We start from the raw sequence: 9172 nt of genomic DNA, 5'->3' as shown, positions 1-9172 counted from the left end.
AAAACAATGATAATATTTTTGGGAGACAATGGCTGGGTAGAAAGATCAGTTTAACTGTCCCTGAATGGTGTAGAGCCACATTTCTAGAATTCTCCAATACCAAGATCTTCAAAGTGGGCTTTGATTTGAGATCACTCTGGAAGTCTGAGGCAACAGGTAGGGAAACTTCCAAATGGAGGCTCCGGGCATAAGAAACCTAGGACGATCTCGACGGTGGGACCATCGAAAACAGACTCGTCGGGAATGTCCTTCAGATGCCAATTTCTAGGTTGTGTTAGTAAACGGCCCTTAAAACACAAGGACTCACTAATATTTCACGGAGTCTGATTCACTGTCTGCACGTACTGATTACCAGACATTTAGAAAGCAACAAATGTTTCCATGGATTCCTGGACTATTCGCAGCAGCTTGAAATTTTTAAGTGTCCTTTTTCAACTCTAGGAACATGGCTTAAAAAATAAAATAATAAAAATAAATAAATGAAAAATGTTCTTTCCTTGTTTTGCTTTTGTTTTAAGAGAAAGTTTCTCATTTTTTTTTATTAAGAGTGTAAAGCAAGTAAGAAATTGTCTCTTCTTGTTAGACAAACAGGAATTATATTGCTAAATTTAATGGTTTCCCAAAAAAAGGGATGAAGGTCGAGATTAAATGCAGGAAAAAGAGACTTACGCTAACGAGGGCCGGTTAGCTCAGTTGGTTAGAGCGTGGTGCTAATAACGCCAAGGTCGCGGGTTCGATCCCCGTACGGGCCACGTGTTTTCCTCAGCAGTTTTTCACCGCAGTTCAACAGAAAGTCGTCGGTTTTCAGCCAGCTGAGGGCTACAGATAATTAACAAAGCAACGCGTCGGTTTTCAGCTAAGGAAGAACTGAGGATAATAAACAAGTGCTATCGGACGGTCCAAATTCGCCGCCGTCATTTCTTAATCCATCTGAAACCTAACTCCATTCCCGAATCCCCATAATTTCTACATCTCCTCAGGTAAAGTTCTTACTGTTTTCCACTAGGTGTAAGGGCTGGGGACAGAAAGCTGTTCACGGCAGACGACCCAAGATTGGGAGCACTGCCTAAGAAAGAAAAAAAATTAGAAGATTACTGGCTTTTAAAAAGTTATTTAAATGAAGCTCACTTGATCTCAAATTGTCCTTCCAAATTACTCCTGAAACCAACCTTCTTCCTCAAATTGTCAAAAGATACAAGATAAAGGGAAGGAATTCTTAGGAGATTGTTATTATATGTCTCTGAAGACTCTTTCAGATTTAACTGAAAAGAAAACTGACAGAAAAGTTTGCCCTGAGAGGAAGCTATCGCTTTGAACATAGAGCACAGACTTGGTTTGGTTTCTTGTTTTGTTTTTAGGAAAGGATGAACTAGACAGGAGTCGAAGCTGGCCTCTTGTGATTAATAAACATGCATATTGTATACTGCTTCCAACTTGAAAGGGCAATTCAATATTTCTTCTCTGTTATCTCGTATCTCTTGTAAATTTGAGAAACAAGGTTGGTTTCAGTAGTAATTTGGAAGGACAATTTGAAATCAACTAAGGTTTATTTAAATAATTTTTTTAAAGCCGGTAAAATTCTAATTTTTAATTTTTTTTTTTTTCCTTCAGCAGGACTCCCGATTTTGGGCCCTTTGCCCTGAACAGCTTTCTGTCCCCAGCCCTTACACCTGGAGGAAAAGAATAAGAACTTTACCTGAGGAGATGTAGACATTTGGGGGATTCGGGAACGGAGTTAGGTTTCAGAGAGATTAAGAAATGATGGCAGGGAATTTGGACCGTCTGAGAGCACTGTTATTTACTCTCAGCTCTTCGCTGGCTAAAAACCGACGAGTTGCATTGTTAATTACCCTTAGCTCTTCGGTGGCTGAAAACCGACGAGTTTCTCTAGAATTACCGAGAAGTACTGAGGAAAACATGTGGCCCATACGGGGATAGAACCCGCAAGCTTGGTGTTATTAGCCCCACGCTCATAACCAGCTAAGCTAACCGGCCAACCGCCAAAGTTTTGGGTCTCTTCCTCCCTCTCCCACCCCATTCATCTAGACCCTCATCTTTTTTTGGTGAAAGCAAATTCAGCAATATAATTCGTTTGTCTCACAAGGAGACACAATTTCTTAGTTACTTTAGACAATTCAACATCATATTACCTCTGATGATTCCGGGTAGTCTTTTCTGTCCTGTATAGTTTCCATACCTGCACATACTCATGAGTATTAAGCTGAACACTGCAGAAGTTTTTTCTGGAGTTATCTCTTATTACAGCTCTCTTCTTTCTGGTATGCTGTCATATTAACTGTAGCTGCCCTAGTCTCCCAGTCTATCAACTCCTCATCAACTCTGGGAGTCCACCGGCTCTGCTTGGGTTCTGTCTTCCTGCATTGGGGCCTGGAAACTCAAGGCCATAGTTAGGGGCTAATCCTGGTGTTCACCTCCCCCTCTCTCCAATCATTCATTTTTTCCCCTGTGATTCAGGGGTTATTATTCTTCCTTACCAAATATTGTACGTCTTGAAAAGTGTCATTTCATCTTTTTTGTTAGGTTTTGGTTCTTTACAGCAGGAATGTAAATCTGATCCCTGTTATTCCAACTTGACTAGAATCATCTCCCAGTTATTTGGAGGATGAGGAGCTATTTGGAGGAGCTATTTTCTGCTAAGGGTTGCAGGCTTTTGGCACCAGAGAGGACCCTGTTATTATGTAAGTGCAGCGGCCTGTCTCCCAGGACTGTCCGGAGATCTTGCAGCCTCAGGATTCTTGGGGCAGGCAGATACTCAGCTGCGTCTCCAGGCTCTGACTGGGACAACATGTCTGAAGAGTTCAGGCTACAGGCCCCAGGGGGGCTAAATTGCCTGCTCTTCTTTTGGGTTTGCCCTGGAATGCTCTGTTTGACTGATTGGAGTGGGCACAGAAGTAGAAAGAGAGCTTGGGGGAGGGCAGGTTCTGGGACCAGGGGTCCGGAGGGTCAAATATAACTAAAATGGGCATTCGGATCTCTGCTGGACATCAACTGGTAGGTGGGATCCACGCACTTTTTCTTTATTTGTGCCCTGTAGCCACCAGTGGATATCCTTCACCTGAGGAAATTGGAACACCTTCGCCTCTGCACTCTATGGGCGTTTTCTGGTAAGGGAATCTGGGCGGTCCTCCCAGCGTCTGTACCTAGGAGGCCCCAAGGGTGGTTGCCATCTGGCACAGCCTAGGGGATTGTGAGTGGATGAATGCCACCCGCCCAGAACCTGAGTTCCCCACAGCAAGTCCGCTCAGTCCCTGTCCTTCCCCACAACAGAGGGTACGGAGACCAGAGATCTGTGTGAACTCGCTTGTGGACTAGATGATTTTTGATAAGTTGTTAGCTGACCACCTTTAAATTACCTTTCTTGCAAAAGTTACATTCTACGTCTATCGGTGGTGGTGTTAGAAAGAGTTGCTGGTGTACATCTTTAAAAGCTGCTTTGTTTGAAATTCTCAGGAGATTGAATATCCTAGCTGCTTTTATTATGGCATAAATATTTAGCCACTAATTCAATTAGATCTTATGGTATTTATACTAAAATTATAAAATCCTAGTGACCCTACAATTGTTTCGAGATAAGTAGGCTTTTTTCACCTTTTCAAATAGTTAACGTTCTAATTTTAAAGTGTATTTGGAGAAATAGAAGTTAGCATTTTTATTATATGCCCTGAGAACTTCTTTAGTTTCATTGAGAATCATTTCATGTATCTGATTTTGTAAATCAGTTACCCTTTAAAAATAATAATAATTTTTCACTGTTTTTGTCTTTTTCATTTTCTCTATGAAGTAGCTAATATATCTCATTTATTGGAAGTAATATAAAACTTTCTTTTAGATACAAATCCATATTCCAAGCACACCTGCATTTTTTTCAGTGAACATTTTAAAAAGAGAGAACAGAAATAAATCTATATAAGAAATATGTGGGCCGGGCGCGGTGCCTCACCCCTGTAATCCCAGCACCATCCAGAGGCCGAGGCGGGTGGATCACGAGGTCAGAGTTCGAGGCCAGCCTGACCAACATGGTGAAACCCCACCTCTACTAAAAATACAAAAATTAGCCGGGTCATGGTGGCGTGCGGCTGTAGTCCCAGCTACTCGGAAGGCTGAGGCAGGAGAATTGCTTGAACCCGAGAGGCGGAGGTTGCAGTGAGATAGGGCCACTTTACTCTGCACTTCACTACTCCAGCCTGGGCGACAGAGCGAGACTCCGTCTCAAAAAGAAAGAAAGAAAGAAATATGTGAGAGGATTTAGAGAAATTATATTCTGTAAATCAGACAGTGGTCAACTTGCAACTATTTTCCTGGGTGGTTGAGACAAAACCACTTAGATTCCACCTCTACCAAACAACTTGATAAATGCAAAAGAAGAGGAGAATGCTAACACAGGAACTCTGCCCAGAAACTAAATCAGCAGAGATGTCAGGTTAACAAATTGTTGACAGTTCCCCATCTCCAAAAAAGAACTTCTCATTGTTATAAAGGTGCTTAAAATCTAAACATGAACCCTGTGCCTAGCCTACAATTTTTTCAACAAACTGCAAAGAACCCTACACTAGTTATTAATATCAAGTTTCCACCAAAAATGGTCCAATAATTTGTTTGAAATACTTAACATGTGAACTGTTAACTTGGCAAACTACAATTATGATGAAGTTTTATAATAAGATTTCAATCAGCCTACTCCTAAAGTTTCACCATTGTAATTTCCCATGAGCCACTGTGCCCAGCCAGAATTTCCTTTCAAGGCTGAATATTCCATTGTATATGTATACCATGTTTTGTTTATCCATAAATCTGTTGATGGATATTTGGATATCGTGAATAACACTGCTATGAATCTGTTTGAGCCCCTGTTTTCATTTCTTTTGGATATATACCCAAAAATGGAATTGCTGGATCATATGGTAATTCTACACTTAACTGGAGATTGGCCGGGTGCTGTGGCTGACGCCGGTAATCCGAGCATTTTGGGAGGCCGAGGTGGGCGGATTGCCTGAGCTCAGGAGTTCGCGACCAGCCTGGGCAACACGGTGAAACCTGGTCTCTACTAAAATACAAAAAAAACCCTAGCCAGGCATGGCAACGTGCCCCTGCAGTCCCAGCTACTCGGGAGGCTGAGGCAGGAGAATTGCTTCAACTCAGGAGGCAGAGGTTGCAGTAAGCTGAGATCACACCACTGCACTCTAGCCTGGGAGTCAGAGCAAGACTCTGTCTGGAAAAAAAAAAAAAAAAAAAAGAGAATTTTGAGGAATCTTACTGTTTTCCAAGGTGGCTGCACCGCTTTTCATTTCCACCAGCAACACACAAGGGTTCCTTACCAATAAATCCTTACAAATTTATTTTCTGTTTTTTGATAATAGCCATCCTAATTGGCCCACAAATTACTCTAAAGTATACTTATGAGAGTCATATAGATTAATGGAATAAAATAGGGACTACAAAAATAGATGTACATGTATAATAAATTTGCTTTCAACATAGGTGCCTATGTGCTTTATAAGGAAAGGATAGTCTTTTAAAAAATGGTGCAGATACAAGGAAAAAAAATTAACTTTGACCCTTATTTTAGAATACACAAAAAAATTAACTGAAAATAGATCATAGGCCTAAACGAAAGTGCTAATTTATAAATCTCCGAGAAGGAAATATAGGAGAAAATCATGATTATGAAATAGGCAAAGATGTCATAGGATATCTTCCACAAACATTAAGTCTGACAACAAATGCTGAGGAGGTTGTATAACCGGAACTCTCATACAATGCTTTTTGGAATGTAAAGTGCACCACCACTTTGGATAACACTGGTAGCTTCTTATAAAGTTAAACACCCACTTACTAAATGACCAGTAATTCCACTTCTAGGTATTTCCTGGAAAAGAAGTGAAAACATATGCAATGGTTAATTTTTCATGTCAACATGGCTAGCTCATAGTACTCAGATATTTGATCGAACACTAGTTTAGACGTTGATGTGAGGGTACTTCTAGATGAGATTAACATTTAAATCAGTACACTTTGAGTAAAGCAGATTGCTTCCTACCAGTTGAAAAATACTTAAGAGAAAAAAGACTAACTTCTTTCCCCAGGAAGAGGGACTTTTGCCAGCAGACTGCCTTTGAGTTTTAGCTGCCACAGTAACTTTTCCTGGATCTCCAGCCTACTGGCATACCGTGCAGAATCTGAATTTGCCAGATTCTACTATCATGTAAGTACATTCCTTAAAATCACACACACACACATGTGTGCACACACATACACACACAAACACATACTATTGGTTGTCTGTTTCTGAAGAACTCTGGCTTATATATGTCTACACAAAGACTTGTTACACAAATGTGCACAGCAGCCCTATTTATAATAGCTAGAACGTGAAAATAATAAAAATGTTCACCCACACAGGAATGGAAAAACAAATGGTGGCATGTCTGTACAAATAGAATACATTTTACCAATAAAGTGCTAATAAATGGAATAAATTACTGATATGTGCAACAACATGAATGAATCTCAAAAATGTTCTGAGCAAAAACCAGGAACTAGAGTACATAGCATATAATTCCATTTAAATTCCAGAAAAGGCAAAACCATCATAATGGAAAGGGCCTATAGTTGACTGGAAATTGTGTGGTTGGAGTGTGACTGACTGGGAAAGGGCATGTGTTAGTTTCCTATTACTGCTGTGAAAAATTACCACAAACTTAATAGCTTAAAACAACACAAATTTTTTATCTCACAGCTCTGGATGTCAGGGGTCTAGAGTGAATCAGCAGGGCTGTCTTTCTTCTGTAAGCTCTACAGAATCTGTTTCCTCACCTTCGCCAGCTAGAAGAGGCTGCTGGCATTACTTGGCTCATCGCCCTGCATCACTCCAACCTTTTTTTTTTTTTTTTTAAGATGGAGTCTCACTCTGTTCCCCAAGCTGGAGTGCAGCAGCGCGATCTCTGCTCACTGTGACCTCCGCCTCCCGGGTTCAAGCAATTCTCCTGCCTCAGCCTGCTGAGTAGGGAGGATTACAGGCGCATGCCACCATGCCTGACTAATTTTTGTATTTTTAGTAGAGATGAGGTTTCACCATGTTGGCCGGGCTGGTTTCAAACTCCTGACCTCAGGTGATCCGCCACCTCAGCCTCCCAAAGTGCTGGGATTATAGGCGTGAACCACCGTGCCCCGCCTCATCACTCCAATTTTTGCTTCCACTGTCACATCTCCTTCTCTGACAATGATCCCTCTTAAAAGGATCCTTGTGATTATAATGCCCAATCCAGGTAATTGAGGATAATCACCTCATTTCATAATCCTTAATTTAATCACAGCTGCAAAGTTCCTTTTGCTGTGAAAGATAACATATTCACAGGTTTCAAGGATAAGAATGTGGACATTGTTGGGGGACCACTATTCTCACTATCACAGGCCACAAGGGAACGTTTTGAGATCATGGAAACGTGCTCTACTTTGATTGTGGTAGTTGTTACATATATGTATAAATATGCCAAAACATCAAATTGTATACTTTATCATATGTAAATCATCCCATAATAAAGTTTTTTTTAAATAAAAAAATCATAATCTTGCAAAACTGTTTTGGATTCTGTTTTTTCCACGTAACAATATCTCAACAGCAACTACTAGATGTAGAATAACAACTAATTATTGCATTCTAAAGAGTGGAGAAATCAGTAAATATTTGCTAAATTAATACATATTCTTGTACTATTTTATGCTGTTAGGCAGAAAACGTGTTGTCCTCCTTTGTAGCAGAACATTATAGCTGTCATCATCTCTCCGACTTTCAAGTTTCTCAAAGTCTCCTTCTTGTGTACATTCCCTCCTTCAGTGATGCAAACAGAACATTTCAGGTTCAACTTCTGCTGAATATGCCAACTCTTGAAAATGAGCTCTGATTTTGCCAACTGCAAAATGCTATTTGCTAGATCTTTAAATACTGATAAAATAGTGATTACAAGTTACATTGTGAAGTGATGAAGGCAAATTGCAACATGATGTGTTCCTTTATAAAAAGAGACGGTCAGACATGGTGACTCAATGCCTGTAATTCCAGCATTTTGGAGGCCGAGGTGCGTGGATCACTTGAGGCCAGGAGTTCAAGACCAGCTTGGCCAACATGGTGAAACCCTGTCTCTACTAAAAATGCAAAAAACTAGCTGGGCATGATGGCAGATACCTGTAGTCCCAGCTACTCAGGAGGCTGAGGCACAAGAATTGCTTGAACCTAGGAGGCAGAGGTTGCAGTGAGTCAAGACAGTGCCACTGCACATCAGTCTGGGCAACAGAGCCAGACTCTTTCTAAATAAATAAATAAATAAAAAGAGAGAAAACTAGAATTTGTATAAATATTGGAAAGGATACATAAGCAACTATGCATAGAGTTTACCTATGGACATTGGAAATGATTTATGGGTGGATAAGCTATAAGAACAGACTTTTCACTGTATCTTTTTACGCTTTTTAACTTTGAAATGTGAATATATTTCTTTTCTTTACTTTCTGAGACAGAATCTCGCTCTGTCGCCCAGGCTGGAGTGCAGTGTTGCGATCTCGGTTCACTGCAACCTCCGCCTCCCAGTTCAAGCGATTCTCAAGTCCCAGCCTCCAGAGTAGTTGGGATTACAGGCGTGTGCCACCACACCCAGCTAATTTTTGTATCTTTACTAGAGATGGGGTTTCACCGTGTTGGCTAGGGTGGTCTCGAACTCCTGACCTCAAGTGATCCACTCGCCTCGGCCTCCCAAAGTGCTGGGATTACAGGCATGAACCACTGCACCCACCATATTTCTTATCCCAAGATTAAACTTTAATTAGACGTTTAAACAACAATGTCTTTTATATGTCATTTCAGTTTAAAATGAGGCTTTTAGCTTTTTTTTTGTTTTCCTAGTGTGTTGATGTTAATGAAAATTGTTCACATATGTCATTTAAAAATCCTATTTCATGTGATCCCATGAAAACCCAGGTGTGGAAGTGATTGGAAGTGCAGATGACTTTACAATTTCTTCTCAGATGGAGACAATTCACATAGGCCAATTTTCTGTGTATGAAGATGGAAATAAAAGCAAAGACTTAAATTGTGAGGGAACAGCCATCAGATTCTACAGATTTATTGGGGATATTGTTAAACCTTGGAGAGGACTTG

At 40.5% G+C, this 9172-nt stretch overlaps 1 non-coding gene across 1 annotated transcript; it reads left to right on the top strand.

Annotated features, from left to right (window-relative positions):
- The first annotated feature begins 678 nt into the window (after positions 1-678).
- Positions 679-752, top strand: TRNAI-AAU (transfer RNA isoleucine (anticodon AAU)). Its single transcript has one exon. It is a non-coding gene; the product is annotated as a tRNA-Ile (tRNA).
- Positions 753-9172: the final 8420 nt, after the last annotated feature.

Source organism: Chlorocebus sabaeus, chromosome 17 (genome assembly GCF_047675955.1).
Source record: "Chlorocebus sabaeus isolate Y175 chromosome 17, mChlSab1.0.hap1, whole genome shotgun sequence".
Taxonomy (NCBI): Eukaryota; Metazoa; Chordata; class Mammalia; order Primates; family Cercopithecidae; genus Chlorocebus; species Chlorocebus sabaeus.
The sequence above is the reverse complement of the archived record's forward strand: the minus strand, read 5'-3'. Positions and strand labels throughout refer to the sequence as shown.